Genomic DNA, 23,993 nt, shown 5'->3' with positions numbered 1-23,993 from the left:
TTTTCCAGGTAACCAGTATTATGGGTCACTCGAGAGACCTCAGGATAGCAGTTACTTACTGAAAAATCATATGGAAGTCTTTCACTGTTGTAACAAAAGGAAGAGCCATGTTGATGTGTGTGGACTCCCACCATGGGCCTGTGCATGCACTAAATTTCCTCTGCAAAGGAACTTATAGTGAACAAAGGCCTTTAATCACCTGAAAGGGACCAGGGAACTTGTGGATGCCCAAAGCTCCACTTAGGAAGCATCCCTGTTATCTGACATATTTTATATCATACATATCAAATGAATAAGTACAATAAACTTTGTAGGCATAGTAGAAAACCAAAATTAGCATTACTACTTTCCAGTTACAATCCTTAAATACTGCTTACTTAGTGAGTCAGTAACACATTGTGTCACAACTTATAGGGATACAGCAAAAATAGCACTTTGGGAAACATGCACTTAAAGTCAGACCTCTAATAGATGATTCATAGGATGACCACTCAAGAACTCAGCTTTGAATAGCTTCAAAAGTCTGCAATTTAGTTTGATAATACCAGTTCCAGCTATTCTCAAAGTGATATTTCTACAGATGTGTTTTGTATAATACCAGATTTGTGAAATGTTCCTTAAAAAAGAACATCGATCAAATAAAGGATCCGAGAAGTCCTACAGTAAATAAAGAAATGCTACTAAAGCATTTTCTAACTTTAATTAACTAAAAAATCTTTTTTATCCCTGGATTATGAATTACTATCTAATGGAACAAACTTTTAGAAATTCTGCCTTAATCTAATCTCTAGGAAAAACTCATGCAGGTATTTTATTTAGGAGAAGTAATATTTTCATATTAAAATCTTTTTGCAGAGCTCACTGGGTGGGGCGGAGAGATTACATCCCAAATACCTAAAACCAAAGAACTATCCTCCTTAATCTGGAAAGATCCTCTTCAAGCAGACATGCAACTTCAGGAGGGAGTGAAGGAGCATTAGATAATGGATGTTCTTTGCATACAACTTATTAACCTATTCACATTACACCAATCCACAGACGTTTACAGGGCATCAACTACTAGGCACTGATGGGAGAGATTACATCCCAAATACCTAAAACCAAAGAACTATCCTCCTTAATCTGGAAAGATCCTCTTCAAGCAGACATGCAACTTCAGGAGGGAGTGAAGGAGCATTAGATAATGGATGTTCTTTGCATACAACTTATTAACCTATTCACATTACACCAATCCACAGACGTTTACAGGGCATCAACTACTAGGCACTGATGATACAACATGAAAAAAAAAAAAAAAAACAGTGAACATATATCCTCATGAGGGAGACAAACACAAAAACTGGTTATTTCCAACGTAACGTGGAATGTGCTAATGTTAAGTTTTGAGGACTACGTGGGCACAAAAGAGAGGCTATCCTTAGCCCAGCCTGGGAATGTGGGAGGGCTTCTAGAAAAGCTTCCCAACAAAGAGGGCCCTGAGGAAGTAGGAACAGTGGAGAATTAGGGATACAATGCCTACTTTTTCCTGAGTATGTGCTTAAGTATTGTGCTGGATGCCACACTATGATTTTACTGAGCCCTAACAACAACTTTGTCAGGTTAAAGGCTTGGAAGAATTCAACAGTTTGCCCAAGATCACATACATGATCAGCAATGACAGTAGTATTTGAACCACTGTTGTTTCTGATATTAAAGCTAGGCTTTTCTACAATTCCAGCCTTAAGAAAGAAAATTAAATTTGGCAGCTTGCTTATGTTTGAGGCTGACTGCACTCTAAGTCCAGCTAATGAGAAAATCATAAATGCCTAAAATAATAGAGCATTTACAAGGAAACATATGAGCCACAACAGGAAGCCATTGTACACGTAGACTGTAAGATTGAAGTGACTTAGAAGCAACATCTAGAGCCTCTGATGCTTCTCTTGAGAGCAAGAACTGTGTCTTATTCATTCATATCTGATTAATTGAACATAGAATCCAGCTACTAAGCAAATGTTGAATGAACGAATGAATGAGACATCCTTGCCCACTTCTCTGAAGGCAATTGGGGATCCTAGGACCCCTTTCAGTTTTATTCATCTGTACTCTTGGCCAAAAGGACCCTTTCTGCCTTGAAGAATAAAATATCTTAAAGCTTTTAGCTTTCCAGCCAATGAAATGTATCTTCCAAATCACACAGATTCTTTCCTAATTGACTAATAAGAATTCACATTTATCAGGAAAATGTTAAATACATATTCTGCTATGTATTAAATGCTAAATACATGATGTTCACTTAAAATCTGTTTACAATGTAAACTCTTCTTCCAAAAAAAAAAAATGTTTAGGTGATTAAGAGTTCCCATAACAAGTCTCGAAAACAAACACTTGTTCCCACGCCTTCTCTACATAAACACTGAAAATGAGCTACCGCAGCTGACCCCTGATAAAGGGGAAGTCTTGCAAAGAGTTCTCAAGTGGTAAGGAAGGACAAATCCTCAACCAAAAGTGGACTGATTTTTAGTTCCAATTTGTTTTTGCCTTGGACTAATTTATTTTGCTAGCTCATCCTTAGTAACCCTTACGTTTGCATCACTACTTTCATTCAAGTTCTTTTCTGTGGACTTTATCTCATTTGGCCCTTACAGTATCCCTTCAGGACAGCTGGAAAAATGATCACCTTGCCACTTTATACAGTAGGAAACTGAAGAGTTCACTGATTTTTCTAGCTCAGCCGGTTAGATTCTAGGCATAGGCTTTCTTCTATCACAACCAGCTTCCTTACCTGCAATGCTACTTTAAAAATGTGCCTCATGGGAGCTTGGACAGTGAATTTAGCTGCCAGAGTTCTGAACTCCAGACAAACAGACATCAGCTCTGGGTGACATGAATGGAAAAGGAATTTATTGGAGAAATAACAGATAGCTCACTGGATTTTCAGGAAGGCTGGGAAACCAGGCTTAGAGGCCAGGAGGAAATCTTGCAGAAAGATAGTATGTTAAGGCTGCTGCTCCTGAGGCCATCACTATTGCCCACTTATGACTGGGTCACTCCTGGAGATGCTGTGAGAAAAAAACCTCTCTCCGCACACTGTAAACCTTAGTGTGGGAATTCTAGGTTGCCAGGAGGAATATCTGCCTCCTTTGTCCATACCATAGCTACCGAGGGATGAGGAAAGGGGATATCTGCCACTCTACAGCTTCTCTAGTAAAGGATAAAGCTATGTCTCCTTCCTATGTTGGATTGGCCCAAAATAAGAAGGATATTCGGACACTGAGCAATAAATGATAAATGTCTATCAGAGATCATTTGGCTCATCGAGTTCTATTTGACGAATTTTTTAGATATAAAACCTTGAGAATCAGAATTGCTCCTTAAGCAATAGAAATTATTTCAGGGGAGTAGCCTCCATTGGGAGGGGTCTAGGCTTGCATTTGAGCAGCTGACAGTGCCTTCCCAAACACTGCTCATCCAAGTATATCAACAAGAGATTCAGGCAAGGACAAGGTATCAACTTTGCCAATGTCCGTGGACCATGAAGGCTTCATTTTTAATGGTAATGATTTTCTGTTTCAAGCACTTTGGGCCCCAGAGTAATTTTAAAATGTCTTTCTGAGGCAAAGGGATTTACAAACCAATGTACCTTGTCCTGAAAAGTCTGTGTAGCTCTATTAAACAGCTACAGACGCACTCTAACAAATGAATAAATGGATCATCGGTTCTTTTGAGGTGAATCCACATTTTGGTCTTTAAGAGACATGAAGAGCAGGTCAAATGGGGCATGGGCTCCAGTTCCATTATTTTCACTTTTGTTGGGAAAGAAAAAGATATAGAATATTATAGAGAAAAATATAAGAAAACACGGAATATACATTGTCCTACCCTGGATAAGACACTGCGCCAGGGGATAAAGATATAGTGACAAATACAATAGGTCTCATCCTTATTACCCTCATAGAGTTTGCAGATTTGAGTTCTGAACGTTCTACCAAAGGGAGCCACAGATGGTGGGGAGCCCAAACAGGGGAACGTGACCCAAACTGGGGAATCAGAAAGAGATCCCTGAAGATGTGATGTCTTACCTCAGGCTTGAAAGATGTATAAAGCATAGCCAGGCCATGGGGCAGGGGAAGGGAGGAAAAGCGAAGCAGGAGATCAGTGTGTCCCGTGGCCCAGAAATCAGGGAGAGCACACCACGTATAAGGTGATTAGGATATAGGGAGTGAGGGGGACTTTGGGGAGAGGTGAGACTGGTGCGGAAGGAGGCACACTGTATACCTCCTAAGGCTTTCAAAGGGAATGGGGAGGAAAGGGCAGCAGAATTTTGTAGATAAGTGTTAAGCAGGGTGAAGTTTGTGGTCACCGATTCTGACCTAGGGTGGGGGAGGCTTCCCCACACCAACAAGCAGTTCTCCAACACCAGCTGAGTGTCCTACAATTTAACTCAATTCTGACCCTATCTACCCAGATGTAGCATCAGATCCCGAAGGTTAAGGGCTCAGTCCTGCAGGACGGCCCACCCTCTACTCCCCAGGCCACTTCAGATGCCAGCCCCAAGTCCAGGTCATCACCTGTGCTTCTGTTCCCCTGGGTATAGATCAGAGCAACCCCCTCCTTGGGTTCACATAACTCGGAGAAACCATTTACTTACTAGACCACTGTTTATTATAAAAGGATATAACTCAGGAACAGCCAGATGAATGAGATGCGTAGGGCAAAGTGTGAGGAAAGGGCACGGAGTATCCATACGCTCTCAGGAGCACCAGTCTCCCAGCACCCCCATGTATTCACCAACCGAGAAGCTTCTGAACCCTTTTCTTGGGGTTTTTACAGAGGCTTCCTTACATAGGCATGATTGGTTAAATCATTGGCCACACGTGCTTGAATTCAATCTCCAGCCTCCTTCCTCTACCAAGATGTCTGGGGGTAGGGACCCAAAGTTACAACTGTCTAATCACATGGTTGGTTCTCTTGGCAACCAGCCCTTATTCTTAGGTTTGGTCCAAAAGTTAGATTATTAACATAACAAAAAACACCTTTGTCACTCTCATCACTTAGGAAATTTCAAGGGTTTTAGGCATTCTGTGCCAGAAAGGGGGACAAAGACCAAACACATATTTCTTATTGTAAATCGCAATATCATGCAGGGAAATAGCTGGATCAGAGAGTTGATAGAATTTGTCAGGTTGATGTGGAAGGGGAAAAAAAATACTGACTTTGTGATCGGGCAGACCTAGGGTCTAGTTCTAGCTTCACTTTTACTATGTGGTCTTGGTCAAAGTATTGAAACTTTCCGAATTTTCAGAATTTTACCGTGTAAGATAATAGAAATCGGACTGTGTGAAACACCTACAACATAATAAGTGTACAATAAATGTCTATTACCCTTCCTCTTTTCTCATACTAAATCCAAAGTAATTTCATCTGGGATTGACCATGGGGGTTTACTAAGTTAGCCTTTTGGAGCTCAGATAATGCCTAATCCAGGAAAGATTCACAGAAAAGTTGAAGCCGAATAGAAATTGGTCATTTGAAGAGAGCAGCAGCCTATTTCCAGTTACAAGCAACCCTGGCCCTATGATGCTGCTGCTGTGCCAACACTGAGTTCTTCCTACCCCAACTGGCCCTGCCTAATTAGGTTTTTTTTTTTTCATAATTTTCTATGTTGAAAGGCTCTAATGGCATAAGGGAAAGAATTCTATTTATATTTCTGCCAATTAAAATGCACTTATAAATGGCCTTCTATGGCTCTAGTATTGTACTCAACACATTCACACATACATACACACGCCCTTACTTCACGCTTTTCATGAAGAAACCAAGCCACAGAGAAGTTTAATAATGCATCCAAAGTGATTTTAAAAATTAAACAGAAACCTAGATATTTAGCTATTCTTTTCTTATACATTTTTCAAGTTATTTTCACGTACTGTGATATATGAACCTAGAACTCAAAGATACACTGAGGTCGTTTCCTGAAAATCCACAAGATGGCAGTAAAAGGTTTTGCAGAGAACTGTATATCCCAGTGGCATCTGTCAGGTCTGCAGGCTGAGTTTTTGTGCTGTTGATTGTATTTGATCACAGTATTAAAACTGGTTGTTGTCATAACGCTAGACTTTTATATATAATTCAAAAAATAAAAAATGGATTTAAATCTTAAACTAGAATTTACAGCTTTGATGCTATTTTCTCTCTCTTTTACACATGAGAGTTCCATTTTTACAAGCAACAAAGCATTGAGAATCATCCAGGAACTCTAAGAGCCAAGAGGGCTGGAGAAAGTGCAAAATGAGAAATGCAGCTTCTTCTTGAACATGAATGATCAATGATTCTCCACCTTGAAGGAAAGAGAGGGGTCAGTGAAGAGCCAATAGTTAATCTCCCATATAATGTATTGCTTGCTATTGCTCTGTGTTCAAAATCTACTTTTTTGAGGCCATGTTGGAAATGATGCTGTGATTCAAACTACAAAAGCATTTATTGTGTATATCTCTCATGTTTTGTGTGTAACATAAACTACACTAAATTGTGGCTATTTTTTCATGTATTTTTATCATTCTATTAACACATTTATAATAGAATTAAGAAGGATAGAAGCTGCATTTTTTTATTTATTTATTTTTTTGCATTTCTTTGATCTGCTTCCATATTCAGCATACGTGAACATGAGTCAGGGGTCTCTAGAATCACCAACTTTCCAGAAAAGCACACACTTTCTGTATGTAATGTAAATGTAATTGAGTGTTCATTAGCAATCTATTGTGTGTAGTAGACAGTTCTTAAGGCTCAAAAGGATGGCAGTGGTTTACATCAAACAGGTACAAATTTTTAAATTCAGCATCAGATATCTCTCTTTGGTTTTAAAGCCCTTTGGTCACTGTCCAACGCTGCCCAGATTTCTCTCTTTCTTTCTTTCCTGACCTCCCTTCTCTAATCTCTTACTAACTTCACGGTCATTTTTTTTAATGAAAAACAGTACAACTATCATTTTTGCTAGCTTGTAAGTGACTCCTTTCACCTCAGGTGGCTCATCATTGTATTTTCTAAATTCAGTTTGTTGCCTGAGAAAAATTCTGATACAAGCTATTATAATAATATATCTTCTCTTCCCATACTAATATCTATATAAATCTTTTGTTAGGAAATAAGATGCCCCACTCTGTTCATTTTTCCACCCATCCTTCTCTAGAACAAACTCAGAAGGGACTTTCACTCTCCACACTACTTTGCTATGAAGATATAGTAATATAATACGAAGGTCTGTATTATGTCCTGAAGATGCTTGTAGTCTAGAAGATGAAATGAGTCAGTCCACACAGCTTTGCTACAATAAAAGTACAAAGGGGCAATTGAATTTCATAGAAGAGCCAAAACCTGACCTAGTGATCTGGGGAGGATTTATGATCTCCTTAGTAATGGGAAGACCCTCTCAGGCCCTCCCCTCAGGTCTAAGATAAACTATCTTTTCATGAGACTGCAAAGGAGGAGCATGAAGTCCAGTCAGAGATGAAAAGCCAGGGATGCTCAAGAATTCAGAACAGTCTGAGCCAACATGGCATGAGTTATAGGAGACTAGGCAGGCCTCGGAATCCCAGCTGAGGAATAGGAGTTCTAGACTGGGCTGGGAAAAGCAGACAGTTCCCAGGTACAGAGACACTCAATGCAACCTGAGCAAATTCCTGACCACCCCCCCCACCCCCGCCCTCACTTCTCTGTAAAGTGAAAAGATGGCAACTCATGATCTCTAAAGTCCCTTCCAGCTCCAACATGCTAGGAATGTAAGGTTTTGAGAGAACTTTGGATGATAAAAAGGAGGCACTGCAAGTTCTTTGAACTATTACTTTACAATTAATAACTGAGTCTCCCTTTAAATAATAAGAATTTAAAAAGTAAAAGTTGAAGGCATGCATGTGCACTTTATCAGAATCCACTGGTTATAATTTAACCATCAGAGAAAAGTCTAAATTCTCCAATATAGCTTTTCAAAAAATATTCCAGCCTTATTTCTACAACTCCTTCTTTTCTCCATTATCTAACCGTATTTAACATGGTATTCTTCCCTTCAAACACTCTCCCCAGCCCACCTTCTTCTCCTGAATAACTCTTCTACTCATCCTTCATCTCAGATTACTTGTCACTCTTTCTAAGTGCCTTCTCTCATAAGTCCAACAAACTCTCTCAAAACACACAGAAAATGCCTTCATTAGAGTTTCTTAATGCACTCATATGCCCAGTACTTTCTCTATCACAACATTTACCATGCTAATTTATAATGATGTATTTAATAATCTATTTTTCTCACTAAATTATAAGCCATCACAATGTGTCTCTTCTTATTCACCTGACAGGCAATAGATTTCCTACATATATTTAATGACTGAGTAAATGAAGGTAGATTATTATTTTAAATCAGATTCTTTGTGAAGACCTAAAAAATAATGCACAGCCAATAATGCACGACATGGTACATCTATATTACACAGGACATGATGTTAAGGATTGCCCCTATAGGTTGACTCTTAAAGGGTTACCAACTTACAGGAATGAGTGTAACTTAACCATATTTCAAGAATGTTTATAAGATGGCCTAACATCTCAAAAATAAAAATGTAAAAAATATAGTTATGTCTTCTTAAAAACAACCACTAGAGGGCAATGAAAGCAAACTTTGAACACCTTTTAAAGGACAATTAAATTGTAACAAATTCTTCTAATTAAAATCTGGGCAGGTGATCTTGTGTTTGAGATAGTTATAGGACCTGTGGGCTGTAGGTTCTGTGATTATGGGCTTATTAGTTATAATTACCTTTCTAATGTGGTATTAAAAGCTAGATTGCCTATGATAATAACATCACTTTATATTTTTTGCATTATCTTATTTGCACCTCCTACAAAAGTAGCAGGGAATATATTCTTGACCATTTTCAAATGGAAAAACTGAAGTTCAGAGGTATTAAATCAGTAAGTAGCCATAAGAAGGCAAACCACTGCACAATCCGTATAAGTTCTTATCCACCGCTTACATTTACCAGGCATATAAAATTCCTTGCTAAGGCAGACAGTCTGAGAAAATACAGTTCCTAAAATTAATTGCACCAGTTTAGAATGGAGCTCTGTGGCAGCAGCTCCTTAGAAAATTTTTCGGTTTTAGGTGACCATAAGTAGCCCTCTGATGATGCTGTCAAAATATTACCTAGAACCTATTTCTAGAAATGTAGTGCTGGTGCCTAGGAAGAAGATATGCTTCTGGCCTGTACAGTCGTTAGACCCTTCCTAGGGCAATATGTTTCGTGCTAGTTGCTGTGTTTTTATAAAAGAATCGAGAAGCAACAAACTAGGATTAATGTACATGATATATTAGAGGGTGAAAGGAAAATTGGGATGTCCTAAAGAGGGTGAGATCCAGAGAGATGAAGTTAGACATGCTTAAGCTGTTGACTCTGGAGTTACAAAGAGTGATGTGACTTGGCATACACACTGAAAATAGAAAACTAACAATTCCAGGCTTCTGGGTTGGCCTATTATGCCTGTCACATATGACAGCCAATACATGTTTGTAAAACAGTCGCTCTGGGATTCACTTGTTAGAGAAGAAGCCCCTTGATTGCCTCGGTCTGAGAACCCATGAGAAGTCCTTTCTGGAGGCCCTGGTGAAGCCCACATGTGGTGTGTGAGGCCTCGCACAGCTTTATTAACAAGGAGAAGGAGAGTTAAGGTGCTCAGCAGCTTCCTCCCTTTGTGCTCAATGAGTTGACTTCCGGTCTCTTGTTCTACCTCTTGGGTGAGCCACTACAAGCTGGGTGGTGGGAGTCCTGCAGGCCAGCTGTAAAGTGGGTGCTTCGGGAGGGGGTTTCCTTTGCCTGGGGATGGCTCTGTGTTCCCTGCAAGCTGCAGGCCTCCTTCTCGGGCTCAGCTAGCCTTCACCTCAATCTCTGAAATGATGACTGTCAAGCATGAATTTATGACAAATTTCACTTCCAAGAGGTCATATCCATCATAACAAGGTCTCCATTCTAGAAACTGGATTAGTTGGCATGCCCTGTGTTATTAGCATTTTACTAGAAGGCTTGAGAGATGAACTTACCTTTGCGAATGTTGATGAAGGCAACTGAAGGGTAAGACAGTGGATCTTAAACATGGCGGCATTTAATGAAAATGCCAAATGTTGTTTCCAGGAAAGATTACCTCGTCACTGTAAATTCCAAGTTAGTGATTGCTGCAGCAGGTACACATCAGGAAAAAGAAAGACACCCTAGTTTAATCCGGTGAAATGTGGCCACCTTTAAATTAATGACTTCCAATATTACCCAATGCAGTTCCCACTGCAAACTAGTTATTGTTTCCAGTCCAGCAGATATCTTAACTTATATAACCTGGAAATTGAGCGAATTAAAAAAAAAAAACAAAAACATGTTTTTGGAAGTGGCTGTAATCTGGACACTGCCCATTTCCATTTCTTGATTGGACAACAGCTTGGTATCCAATCTGAGAGCTGTCATGAGGATCCTTGGAGAGCTTGGAGATGCAAGTGTCCTGTGTGGAATGGAGTGAACATTGCTGATGTCCCTCTGAAGGGTCTGAACTCAGATATAAGAGCTGATGAAGGTCCTGAGCAGTGGAAAAATATCCACAAGGAAGTGATTGCCTGTGCCTGTGAGGTTATTAAAACAAAAGACAATACTTCTCGGGCCACTGACTTATTCATAGCTGATCTAATGTAAAGTGTTTTGAAGACTATTAGAAGAGTGCATCCAATTCCCACCATAATTAAGGGCCTGTACGGAATAAATGAAGGTGTATTCCTCAGTGTTTCCTATATCCTGGAGAGAATGGTATTACAGACCTAATAGAGGTAAAGCTGAACCCTGAAGAGGAGGCCTGTTTGAAAAAGAGTGCAGAAACACTTTGGGAAATTTAGAAGGAGCTCAAGCTTTAAAGTAGTTTAAACCCACCATTTTGAAGCTATTAAAGAAGAGATAGTAGATATGGGACTGCATATGTTAAGCTCTTGAATGAAGTTGAAACCCTAAAAGTTGGCAACAGGAAAATGGGTAGAGAGAGTCCCCTGTTTGTTTAGTCTTTCAGCTCTTTATTTAGCATCCAGATGCTGGACGATACTCATTTTTTTAATTCTTACATGATTATATCAAAGAAGGTGTTTTTGGTACCTCTGATGTACAATACGTTTCTTCTGTATACATATAGTTGCCATTTGGTCTGAAAGTTTATAAGACATAGGTGTTTATTGTGTTATAGAAAGTTTAATCTAAGCTTGAAATAAAGGGAAAAATTCTAATCCTTTTAAGTACTTACTAATTATTTGGTTCTGAATGACTTATACCCATGCTCATTTTTATACTATAAAAAAAAAGTTGTAACCACCTCTACAATATAAAGAGGTAGATATGCACAGAAAAAAAGCAGACCTAGATTTATCATTGTGAACTTGGGCAAGTTAATTTTCTGTGCTTCCATTTCTTCATGTATAAAATGATGACTACTTACAGGGCTGTTACGGGAAAGAATCAAAATATTGCATGTATGTTTAGTGTAACATTTGGCACATGAAAGGATTGAATAAATGCTAATTTTTATAGTTGTTGTATTGATAAAGCATTTGCAAGACCTTTCCATAAAAATGAATGTAGACTTATTTGTGTTGCCCCAGAAAATGTATCAGAACCAAAAGAGGCACCAGCTAAAACAAAAGTTTGTGAATCTGACAGGTTTGGTTTTAAATCCTATTTATACCACATAAGACCTAAATAATCTTGAATGAGTCACTCAGCCTCACCGGATCTTCATTTCCTCATATTATTGAGCATTTACTGAGACTCTTCACTGTGCCAAGTACAGTGCATGGAATGATAGGGTCTCATTTTACTCCCTTGTAGTTACTAGCTGACCACAGGGATTCAGTGGGCTTGGAAGAAAGTATTCCTGCAAAGGACAGAATTTTTAATTAAATCTCAAAGGATCCTACCAAGAGTGTTTGTTTCTATTCTTGAAAGTGTTGGTAATAAAATTTGTTCTCATGTTCAAGTTGTCTTCATCTGATGTGTCATAGACTAGTCACCTAGTAGACATTCATTCAATATTATTTCCCTTGGAATAGCATTTGGCCTTTACAGTTGACTAGATTCCTTTATTTCCCAAAGAGTGAAAAGAAGGAAAAATAGTGGCTTTAGAAACAGAGAGAGGTTTGAACCCTGCTTTACTGCTAACTAGCTGTGATACCTTTAGACAAGTCCTTAGCCTCTCTGAACTAAGTCTTCTCATCTATAAAGTAGAACTGACTCCTACCTCAAAGGATTGTTATGGGGCTTAAATGTGCCAAAAAAACTGAGGGCTTAAATAAAGCACCCAGCATGGTGCCTGACATACAGTAGTTAGCAGGTGGTCCTACCTTCTTTGGCACCAGCAGACTCAATGTTCACAGCCCTAAGCCAGCCTCAAAATCTGAAAGCAATAGACAATGGCATTTCTTATAGTGATTGCCTCTTCTTCTCAATCCAGTGGCATTGCTCCTGCCAGGTGAAAACTGACCTCTGATACATTTCCGGCACTTTGGGTCCATGAACTCTCCTTCCTCGCATTCTGTGTGTACCTAGGATTCTGGTGTCCTCAAGCTCTCTCTTTTCTGTCTTCCCTCAATGAAAACTTATTTCTTGAAAAATCAGATGCAGCAGTTCACATTGAGGTTGGATGTCAGGAAGAAGACAATGTATTATCCCAGCTATATCGAGATTTTAATATATAACAAGCTAAGAGCTGAAGCGATGAATCTCAAATGGCAGAATTATAGGATTCCCAATGAACCCTATAAGGAAAGATTTTCAGAAACATAACAGAGCTGTTTATAGCATGAGTACAGTTTTACATTTCGAAGGTGACTACTGTGATCTCTCTGATGGCAAATTCAAGTCTTATTTTTATTGATTTCAGTACACGGCACAGCCTCTGGCACATTATAAGCATTCAATAAATGCAGACTAGATGGTCTTAAGGCCATGTCAGGTGTACAAATATGTTTCTTAGCTCACACATTAGTGCTAAACACAAATACAAATCATTTACAAAACACCTAAGAGTAGGGAGTTGGAAGAAATAAAAGTTCTTTGCTTTAGTTTTGAAGATAGAAAACTAAGTGCTCTTTACTTGCCGGGAAGAATTTCATAGACGTAGGATTTGAATTGGGCTTCCTGAGGCAAAGGTGACAGTGTGACATGTGGTTATCAACAAGATAGAGTATTCCCAGCCCAATGGATAGGACAGATGGAAGTTCAAAAGCTACTAGTAAAAGTTCTGATGACAACACTAGGAATATTTGTCTGGATAGCTGATTTTGAAAACCTATGCCCCAGCATATATTTTCCTATCTTCATTTTAGTTCTCTTTGAACATTTTAAACACTTCTTCTCCCACAGAGCCTCTCACACTTCTCCTACGCACTCCCAATCCTCTGTCTCTCCCACACGTATAACCAAAAAAAAAAAAAAGTCTCTCTTTTTCTTTATCTCTTTATACTAATTTCCTCTAATCTTTTGCTCAGTAATATGTCACAGTCAGAACAAGTTTCAGCTCATTAGTTGGCAATCTTAATGCCATTCTCTTAAAATAGTCAAAGATTTGCTCTTTTTGTTAATAGCCAATTATAAATATGGATTTTGATATCCCTTACTCCATTGCCTGAGGCTGAAATTTTTACAGTATCAAACTCAAATCTGAACCTTCTAAAACTACTCTGGGAAAAAAAAAAAAAGGCAAAATTTCTTTTAACATTTCTTCCTTAAACTAAAAGCAAATCACATGGATTTTACTCATTAAACATTTTTTTAACCAGGAAATAACCCCCCAAAACAATTCTTAAATTTTATGTGCAATTCGCATTAAAAAGTACAAAATTGAAATTTGCTTTTAGTGATATAAGGAGTGGTATTAGGTTGAACCATATGCAGTTGCCACTTTTGTAGGTCAAGTCAAATATTAGCAATTTTGTATAGTTTAAACTAATATGGATTCATATTTATATAGTACCCACAGAATTCTCATAGATGTCTTGGTTCTAAAACTCTTGCATAGAAGTTACAGCCATGGATGGTAGTATGCAAAGAGTCTTCAGAGGATTCAGGCCCCCAAAAAATTACCTCTCTTGGTTTATTCATTTCAAAAGGAAATGAAACAAAGCAGAAATGTTTTCCAACTTTCCATATTAAAAGCAACAGCCATTATTCATGGAGTAGGTTGTTAAATGCATCATTTCATTCAATCTTCACTATAACTGCAATTCTTGAAGTAGATATCCCTATCATCATATCAGAGAGATGAAAATGGAGTCTCAGAGCAAGTAACTTGCCCAGAATCGCAAATTCCAAACCTGAATCTGCTGTACAAAACCTACACTCTTTTTCTTCTATCACACTGCCCTCGCTGCTAGAAAAAGGGGTGGGACAGTGGTGGGAGGGAGGAGAGAGAAAGGTCTCCAAAATGAAATACCGATTATCATCAGCACTTAATCATCTGCATGCTGTTGAGTTCTTTGCATAAGAAACTTTGACTTTCTACAATTAGGCCCTTGAGATGAAATTCTATAAAATAGGAGATTGTCTTATAGACCCAGATCTCCTCAAGAACAGAGGCCATGTCTAAATAATCTTGGCATCCTTGGAATACAGCATAAAACCAGAAACACAGTAAGTCCCAAATAAGTGCTTCTAGAATGAATGTCTGAATGAGTAAATAAATGAATGACTTTTACAATGGAAGGAGGCAAAAGAGGCACTTAGCTCTTTGCAGAATCAAACATCTTACAGTATGTATATATATTTTTGAACCACATGATTGAATCACAGAATCGTAACTCTGAATGGAACCTCATAGACTTCTTTGAACAATATTTATTTGTTTCTTTAATAAATTAAGGAACTAAAGCACAAAATCCCAAAAGCTAACTGATAACAGAAGCTAGAACTATATCCACTGAGCATTCTTTAAAATAAATCTATCCCTGGTTTTTGCCACCTATTGGGACATAAAATCACTAAAGTAGTGAATTATCTTCACTTATATTATGATACATAGGATATATATGTATATATGTGTGTGGATAGATACACACAAATAATTGCAGAACAATTTACTTTCTTTAAGAAAATATTAGTTAATTGTTTTTATTGCACAATCAATTAGTAAAGATCAGCCTTAGCTAGGAATTTCTATATGGCAGAGAGCCAAATACAATTCTCTTGCTTTGAAAACCCACCCATTTATTAATTATCAGGTGGATTAATGCTCCTGAAAGGCAATTTAGATGGCCAGGCACTCACAAGCCAACAAAAAAGAAAAAAGAAAAAGACCTTTCATACATACAACAAATACTTTTACATATGTTATCCTGAAGAACACATTGTATAATCATACATACTTTGTCTTAGTGATTTGTTTTATATGCACATTTATTTTGTCTCCTATTCATCATTTCCTTGTTTACCTGACTTTTTCATTACACCTAACATTAGAACTGATACATTCTCTTCATATGGGTGGTATGCATTGTAATCATCTATTATCTAACATAAAATTTCAATCAGACATTTCGTATGTCTCCAGTGTGACTTTTCCCCCTGAGTGCTTCTTTAATCCTGTACTGTGTGTCTGAAATCCATACTAAAATTATATCAGCAATATTTTTGTGCTTTTAAGAGGGAATAAGTTGTTGGCAAAGGATGAGTAAGAAATGGAGGTTACCACAGAGGTGATGTAAATCTTGAGGTATGCACAAACCCCAAAGCCCAAAGTTAAGCCACTATGGACTGACTGGTGCTAATTAGGGAACAAGGGACAGATGGGGAGGCTGACTTGGAGTTAAAACAGTCAGCTTGTAATGACAATGTTTAGAAGGAGGTTAAACATTCTATCAGTTTTTTGATATGCAGGAAGGCTCTACTTTAGACAGAAACAAGTAGGTTTTGAAAAAAAATGTTTTATAGCAGCTCCAGGGCCCTATAAATCCTAGGGAGCTTCCCCTGAAATCCAACATAGAAAAATCCTAACTTAAGACTTATGCTTAACTTAAAGTCACAGAGCATTAAATATAAACAAGACAGCCTGAGATGGCATTTCAAAATGCAAAGCAGAGGTAATTTTGTTATTTTATTTTGAGTGCAAGCTCCTTTGGTTTGCCTGTATTTGACAGCTAACCCGATGTTTTAGTTATATTAATGGAATGAGGACACGTTTTTTGATTAGCATAATTATAGGGTTCTCGCGGCAAGTCAGTTTAGACTTTAAATGGGCAACGCAATACCAGAAACTCTGCGCTAGGTGGTAAACACAGTAAGTGGTAGGTTGTCCTCTCACGAGAGCAGGAGAAATCAACCAGAGAAGAAAAAAAAGGGATGGAGCAAGAAAGTCGAGGCAGATCAGTCAGAGGGAGGGGATAGGAGACGGGAGAGGGAGAAGAAGAGGGAGAGGGAGAGGTTGTGCTTGGGTGTGTGTGTGTGTGTGTGTGTGTGTGTGTGTGTGAGTGTGTGTGAGTGAGGGAGAGAGAGAGAGAGAGAGAGAGAGAGAGAGAGAGATCAGCAGCAGGAGGAGGGAATAGACAGCCCAGCTGCAAAGGAAAGGTAAGGAAGGGAGAAGCAAAGGAATGTAGTCACAGATGCTGATGCAGAGAGATCAAGAGGGGATCACAGAGGTGAGACACTGAGGCGGGGAGCGGGAGGGAGCGGGAAACAGTGTCTAATAATCAAGAGACCCCACCCCTGCAGGGCAGCGTATGTGGTAACTTTTTCAGGTGGCTAGGTGTTTGGCAAAAGAGAAAACTGCAATAAGGATCTGCATGCAATGCTCAATTGTAAGGGGAAAACACCGAGAAAAGGATTTTAAAGGATCTGAAATTACATGTCTGGGTTCCCCAGAACTCCTAGTGCCAAGAACAGCAAGGGCTAGTAACGTATATTTTATTCTGATGTTGGCAACTGTTGGGACAGTGAATGGAATTTGAGAGTCCTAGGTCCCGGTTTCAGACAGCCTCCCATGCTACTTCTCCTTCCCTGACACTGTGCTTATAGATTTAATGCTGGTTGGTCTCACAAGGTATGGCAGAGCCCACAGCCTGTCAGCGCCTGCAGCCAGCCTTTCATGGAACTGGCCCACGTGTAGAGTGAAGTACAGGGAGAGAGCTGGGTGGGGGAGGCACTGAACTTGGCCACAGGATATATAAAAAGCATTGACATTGATTCAGATGCTGAGGGCAGGGGGGTGGGCAGATTGTTGTTCTCTCTGTAATGTCCAAAGTTCATGAGCTGCTGAGAAGGGAGCTGGACCCCACACTGACCTATGGTTGTTGAAGGGAATAGCCCCTAGGGAGCAGGACTGAAAATCATGTCTGTAGGGGACCGTTAATGGAGACGGAAAGGCAAAGTGACCGACAGCAATGACAGGCGCTAGTAGGAGCCTGAGCTGTTGTTAGGAGTCCTTTTGTGATATGGTAGTGAAGGGGATTTATGTTTGGGGTGGGCTGTCCATTCAGCAGAGCTCTGGCATAGGTGGCTGTCAGAGTATCACCTGAAGACCTGAGGCTGGAGGAAGCCAGGGTTGTAGGAAACAGGGCAGCATCAAGTTTCAGGGAGAAAGGACGCAAACACAGTTCATAGATCATGCAGATGGACCTCTTATCCCAGTTTTGCCGTTGTGGAAGCTCTTAACTTCTCTGTGCTTCAGTTTCTTCTTTTTAAAAATTGAGCTCAGCTAAGTTCTTGGGATGATCAGCAATAACAAGCCCAGCACAGTACTCTTTCGCTCAATATTTGTTCAATATAACCAGTATTATCTTTATTAGTGACCTCCTTCCCTTCACATTTAAATTTCTGGACACAGAAAGATTGAGAAAAGCCAATTTCACTGGATTCCTTCCCTCTTTATCCCCTCTCTATTAGTTCCTATTCTCCGGATTCTGCCCCCGCCCCGCCCCCATTATTTACTGAGCACTTGCTTTATGCAGGAAGTGAACCAGGACAGTAGGAACTAATGGAGGAGATACATGAGTTTTTTCTTGATGTTTTTCTTTAACTCAAGGAGTGTGGCTTTTTGGCTCTGTTCACAACAATGGAAACTCAGACTTCGCTGGGGAGTTGTTTTCTGTAGGGAGTGGTGTTCTCTGTGCTAAATTAGGAGGGCTGGAAGGAGGGAATTGGTTGTAATTAGAAAAGATTTAAATGACTGAAAATACCTCCCTGACTATGTAAATGGAAATTTTTCTAACACTTACACTATTCACTTGAGACTGCTGGTAAAGGACTGTGTACAGTCTTGGCTGCGTTTATGAAGTTCTGATATGTGCTTGAGGGAACAAAGGAAGCGATGAAGGAAGGGTTATTCCAGAAGACAGCTGTTCTTCCTCATTCTTACAATTTTATAAAGTTTGTCTTTTCAGAAGAGTTTTGAACAGATTTTATTGCTTCTTCTGGTTCTCTGATTGACCAGAAAGAAGTTTTTTGCAAAATCATTGACTCTCAGAGTGGAGGCTGTATGTCGTGTGGTCCAGCTAGCACTTCCCAAAAGAGACCGCATTCAAGATGGCAGCCCCAGCATAGCATACCCACCCCTCTAATGGAAGCCGATGCCCCCCTTTTCAGGGTCCTGTGTATCTCCTCCATTAGTTCCCCTCTCAACACTTCTTTTCTAGTTTGTCTTCTTTTCCTTATTAACCACAGGATTGGCCACCAAATCCTTGGTGAGCTGGTTAATAATGATTTTCAGAGGAATAGTAGTCTTTGTAAACCTTAGGCTTCTTCAGAGTAGAGGAAGAGCTACATGAGGACCATGTAATTACAATCATCTTCAATAATAATGTATGAGGAGAGGAAATTGTGTCACATCCTAAGAATACAAGAGGACTAACACAATGGTTGATACTGCCCTCCTGAGGCTTACAGTCTAGTTGGTGACATTTATTCATAGAAAGGTAATTTAAATTGAAAAAGAAAGCAAATTACATAATACGATCTATTTTTTAAAAACAATAATATATATATGAAGGTAAATATATGTGCTTTCTCACCTAAATATATTCATAACTTACATGTACCAGATACTATTCTAGACATCAGAAATATAACTGAGGATATTATTTATATATGTGTGGGAAAAATGTATAGATGTCATATATTCAATTTACTATCAGTGGTTACCAGAAGGTTAGAGAAGAAAAAAGAATATATTCAGTTTGCTTGCTGTTCTTCTCTATCGTTCTAATTAGTTAAAATGAGTTCGAATTACTTATATACCTTAAAAATAATAATAAAGTACTTAAGGAGAATGAAAATTTATATAATGCTGCCAGGTTTTGAGGCCAATAGCTAAGAGAGTTCCACAGACAGTCTGGAAATACAGAACTTGATCTGGACATGAAGGAAGATCAAGATTTCAGAGGATCCTAGGAAACAGGAAGCAAGACAGGAAGGAGGAGGAGATTCATAAAGAATAAATAATATTGGGATAGGAATGTGTATGAAGCTTCTGGCTGCGGCAGAAGATTTGCTTGAGAGAGGAAATGTGTGATACAGGAGGCTGAACACAGGTACTTCCATTGGACTCTGTGACAAATACACTGTGTAATCCTGGCAAGTGACTCTATTTTCTGGGCCTCAGTCTTCTTACCTATGCAATGGAAGGATTGGACAAAATCAGCTCTAGTATTTCATCATGTTAGAAAAGTCTGTATTCTTAAGAAACTAAAGAGCTTATAGTAAAAGCCAGATTATGCAAGGCCTTAAAGGTGAGGATAAGGAATTTGCATATAATCTGAAAGCAGTGAGGAGCACAGAAGAATAAGAGCATCTGCATCACGTGTAAATCTGAAAAGCAGTATTTAGAAAAAAGTAGACTGGCCATGATATTCAAGATGACTGTCAAAATGGTCAAAGTAGAAAAAAAGAAGGAGTAAGGGAGAGAGAGAGACAGAATTTTGAGGAAGGCTTACAAATCAATTAGAAGTCTACTGCATAATAATGAGCTATAATGTTTGAGAAATCAAAAAACAGAAAATATGAGTCCATAATGATAGAGAGAGATAAAAAAAAATATGAGAATAAAGGGAAAGGTATTTTTCACAGAGGAATACCAGCTAATAATTTTAGAAGAAATAGAAAATTAGAGAATTACCTTTTTTTGATCCCAATAAAATAATTGTTTCAGGCAAGCATAGTCAGTAGATGCTAAAAAAAAAAAAAAAAAAAAATGAGATGAAAGTTTATTGGGAAAAAGGATATTCACATGGCCTCAAAAGATCACCCTACATATTGTTATTTACAAAGGTGCCATTCTAAAAGTGCCTTTAGAATTGGAGAGATCTAGTGGCCTTTAACCATGTGACCAGACTTAGACTCACCAGCAGTGACACAACCTCACATTTTGGTCCTCCTAATGTGATACAGTAAGCAGTACACAATATTATTCCCTAGATTTTGCTAAAAATGTTTGACCTGATTCTGATCGGGAAGAAACAATTAGAAAAATCCAGAATGTGGAACAGTTTGTAAGCATCTGGCCTAAACTCTTGAAGAGAGAGAAAGGGGGAGAGAGAGAGAGACAGAGAGAGAGAGAGAGATTTTCAGCATCTCTGTCTGTTCAGATTTCTTCCCCTTGTTTTGACTGATGAAACAATTGAAAGAGAGAATTTAAGAGTCCTTGACACAGTTTGCCTGAACTCAGAAAACTGTTTTCTGGGAGCTTTTAGGCAGTGAAATGACTTTATTTTTAGGTGCGGGATCAGTAAGAGAAATGCTAAAATGTAATTACGGACAATAGTCAGGTGCTAAAATATACATAAGCTCAAACACAAAAGAATGCCATTATCCCAAAGAGCTATAGTGTTAATAAATATCAGGTGAGTCCTGCATGCAGAAGCCAGAGTTTGAGTTTTGTATTAATGGATTTTGGCCTTAATATCACCTTATTTAGCACTCAAGCCCTTCAGATGCTTTAGGAATAGACCATTTAACAGGTATATCTCTAGAGACAGTTTTTCCTTCTCTTTAAAATTGATTTTAATGCTTATGAACAAGGTCAACTGTACAGAAAAAGAAAAGAAAAAAAAAAACAAGAATTCCTTTCACTTATACTATAATCTCATTAAGGCTCATTTGGAATTAGTATATTTATGTGAAAAATGACGTCAATCCAATATTTCTTATTGCAAGTGTTACTGCATTTTTGATAGGACAGTTCCTTACTATGTATGACTTCATCACAGTTCATAGGACATTTAATATACCTGGGCCTTGCACAATTAATGCCATTACTGACCCCAAAATCTGACATTTTAAAAACAAAAAATATCTCCCCCTTCCCCACATTTCCATATCCAGCTGAGAACTTCTGTTAGACCCTAAGTCACTGAGGGCAGAGCCACTGCTCTATTCCTTGGTGCATCCCCACAACTCAGTACAAAGACAGCCACAAAGAATACACTTGGTAAATATCTATTGAATGGATCTATGCAGTGTTTGAAATTTGATTATTTCAATTTACTCAGTTTTCCTATAACTATTACTGTATTTTTAATTTGCTTTGGCAGCCCTTGTTTTTTATTGTCAAAGTAACACAAACCTCAAACTCAGTAGTTAACAATTGTTATCTAACTTTTAAAATTGCTATGGAGTCTATGGCCATGCCACCCTGAACAAGCCCAATCCTGTCTGATCTTGGAAGCTAAGCAGGGTCAGGCTTGGTTAATACTTGGATGGGAGACCAGGTGCTGTAGGCATAAAAAATAAAATAAAAAATAAGGGATTGTAAGCTGACAAGGTCCTTGCAATCTGTGAGGTCAACTAAGGGTTGCCTCACCTAAAAAATAAATAAAAAAATAAAATAAAATTGTTATGGAGATACATGTTCACTTAAAAGTTATTCAGATACCCCTGAAGACTATAAAATGAAATGCAATCCCTTCTCTCCTCTTTAGCATTTCTCCTTCGCCATGTCCCCAACACTATAGCCCTTTGAAATTACCATTAACATTTAGCATTCGGTGTATAACCTTTCAGGCATTCTCTATCAGATCATATATCATTTTTTAACAAGCAGGTTTACATATATAGTTTTGCAAATTGTTTTTCTTCAATTTAACAATATAACATAGATATTTTTCAGTATCAGAATATTAAACATGCATGTTGTTTTTAATGGTTACATAGTAATCCATTATGTGGACATTTCATAATTTATTTAATCAATTCCCTATTGATCGAGTTTTTAACAGCTGATTAAATTTAGTGATAGTTTCATCACAGAAAACTACATTTTAAAAAAAATTTAACAACATTTACAGCCAGTCTACTGATTTCAAGAGAGAGAACATGCTGAGCAAACTTAGAAGATTGCTTTTATTATCACCATCCATCATGGAAAGGCCTCAGCCTCAAATGTGACCCTAACCTAAAGAATCTGTCAGCCTGGAAACATATACACACATCTCATCTCAGAATAGAAGGCTTAGAGGATAAGGCGAGAAGCACATCTTTTAGGGCAGGATTTTAGCCTCATGCCCCAGAGTTTAACCTTTTGTCTGAGCTGTTTTGGGACTTGGGTATTGTGGAGGTAAGTGAACCCTTAGTAACAGTGTTTTTAGGGGCACTGGAATATGTTATGAGGGCTTCAAGAATACCTAAACCATAATACCTACAGCCTTATATGGTTCTCAGAGACATTTGTATCACCAGAGGCCCATGCACAAAGCACAATATGATGGACAGAGCCCGGGAGTGAGGTGAAAGTTTCTGTCGTGGGTTGTGTTATATGTGTCACTGTTCTCATGTTCATATATTCCCTTTCAAAGTATATGTTAAAGGAAATTCCTGAGCCATTTTGCCAAGTCCTAATGGATGACAGAGCCCCAAAGGGACAGTTTACAAACCAGCACAGTCACTGCACAACCTGAGACTGAAATCAAATACAGCATAAATGATGGGCCAGCAAGAGTGCACAGAACAAAGAGCTACATCTCCACAAGAGGTCCCCACATCTGACTGATCATCCGTCATAAGCTTTTTAAAAACTAAGATTCTTGAGCCTACCCTCAAAAATTCTGATCCATTGAGTCCAGTTTAATCAACCATTCTCTCCCTACATGACAAATTCCTTCTGAAAGGCCTCTGATCAGTACCTGGCTCATAATAATATGCATAAAAGTCTGTCAAATAAATTCTAATAATTTAAGTAAAGTTATATGACCTAACAGATATAATAATTCATTAATTCAAGAAATATTAAGTATCTGCATAGTATTCCAGGTATTAGAGATATGGAGGTAAATGAGACCAAGTCCCTAGTTACAGGAAACTTTCATTGGGGTGGATGAGATAATAAACAAGCAAAATACCTAAGGCCTAATACTGTAGGCCTAAGTTCTATAGTTAAAACAGCACACTAAAGATAGGCTGGAAGGCTATTTTAATGGGGTAGTCAGCAAAGAGCTTTCTGAGGAATTGGCCTTTAATCTGAGACTTATGAAAATAAGGGATCAACTGTGAAAAGAACTAGGGAAGAGCCCTACAGTCATAAAGACAACTGCTGCAAGTGCCCTAAGGCTGAAGGGAACTTAGGTTAAAGTAGAATGAAGACACTTGTAGCTTAGAACAGTGAGGGAAGCAGAGAGTGAAATGAGATGGAATCAGAAGGATGGGACAAGGTCAAGGCGAAGTGCTTGGATTTTATTTAAAGTACAAGAAGCCAATGGAAAAAAATTAGCAGGAGAGAGGCATGATCTGATATACATTTTGAAAAGATCATTCTAGATTTTATGTCAAAAATAGATAGAGGAGGGTAAGGGAGCCAAAGTGAGAGCAGGGAACTCAATAGAGAAGCTATTGCAGTATCCTCAAGGAGGAATAGTGGCCTGGCCAATGGGTATAGGGTTGGAGTTGGAGAAAAGTGGATGGAATTGAAGTATGACTTGGAGCTAGGGTAAACACACATGCTGATGGATTACATGGGGAGGTGGGAGGGAAAGA

The 23,993-nt window shown here is 38.6% G+C and overlaps 1 protein-coding gene and 1 pseudogene across 2 annotated transcripts in view; both read left to right on the top strand.

The window, feature by feature from the left end:
- Window positions 1-23,993, top strand: part of DLG2 (discs large MAGUK scaffold protein 2) — a 657,893-nt gene that overhangs the window by 356,123 nt on the left and 277,777 nt on the right. The window lies entirely within an intron of this gene.
- LOC102886065 lies at window positions 9,920-10,918 on the top strand (annotated as a pseudogene).

Source organism: Pteropus alecto, unplaced genomic scaffold, assembly GCF_000325575.1.
Source record: "Pteropus alecto unplaced genomic scaffold, ASM32557v1 scaffold7, whole genome shotgun sequence".
Classification (NCBI taxonomy): Eukaryota; Metazoa; Chordata; class Mammalia; order Chiroptera; family Pteropodidae; genus Pteropus; species Pteropus alecto.
The sequence above is the reverse complement of the archived record's forward strand: the minus strand, read 5'-3'. Positions and strand labels throughout refer to the sequence as shown.